We start from the raw sequence: 1135 nt of genomic DNA, 5'->3' as shown, positions 1-1135 counted from the left end.
TGGTAAAGATTAATTATTTTTAACTGAGACAAAAAAAAAATCACAAAGAAGGTTTTTTTTTCCTCCAGTTTCCTGTAGATAAAATGGAAATTATATTCCAAATTACCCAGTGAGCATAGATGCTCCCATCTATATCACAAGACTTGATTTTTCTCTTGAGCTCTAGAACAAGATTTCCAACTATCTTCTAGACATTTCTAAGTCTCAATTTTAGTAAAGCTAAACTCTTAATCTTCCTCTCCCTAAGCACTGCTTCTGTGCTGAGCCTTTCTATCCTGTTTAATAGTGCCATCACATGTGAAGCATATGCACAAATTTTGGAATTATCAACAGTTGTCCTTCCTTCAATCCACCATACCCAGGCACTCAACAAAGTCTGATAATTTGATTTGTTTGCAACCTTTGTGCTATTAATTGTGCTCTTGGGTCTTGTTGCTTTTGTTTGAACCTGCATCAATCCAATAAAACTCCTAATTAGTCTCACAAATTCTGAACTTTTGCATCTTTTGACCATGAGGTTCCCATTCTTTATCAACCTATCAGGTTAATTCATTTCCCTCCTCAACAACTATATAACTTCCTCAATGTGTCCAAAATTAAAACCCAAATTTATTATGTATTTTTAAGACACCCTCTTTCAAGTTACCATTCTATTCTTAGTGCTTTCTGTGTAGCACAGTGTGCCCTATGTCCAAACCAATTTCAAAATATACCCTTCATTTGTGTATTTCGATATTTTTTTCCTGCTGCTCCCTCAATGCTCACGTATTTACTAAAATTTTTCTCAGCCTTCAAGACCCAATTCAAATGCCACAATGCCTTTGGATTGTCTAATCGGCGCAAGTCAGAAAAAAATATTGGCTCTTCATTTGGATGCCTCCAGTTTATTTGCACATATGCTTAGCCCTTATCCCTTTCTCTTTCCATGCTATCTCAAAGGCAACATAAGGAATTTTAAAAGAGCATGCTAATGGCAGTAGAATAACATTGGTTATAAATGCAGCTCTGCCCCTTAGTAGCTCAGTGACCATGGGCAGCACCCTTAGTTTACACTGTCTTGACACCTCTTTTTATCATTTCTAAAATGAGGACAATAATAGCTACTCCATATAATTATTATGAGGATTAGAGAAAT

The sequence above is a fragment of the Urocitellus parryii genome, chromosome 14 (genome assembly GCF_045843805.1).
Source record: "Urocitellus parryii isolate mUroPar1 chromosome 14, mUroPar1.hap1, whole genome shotgun sequence".
Classification (NCBI taxonomy): Eukaryota; Metazoa; Chordata; class Mammalia; order Rodentia; family Sciuridae; genus Urocitellus; species Urocitellus parryii.
Note: the sequence above shows the minus strand (reverse complement) of the source record.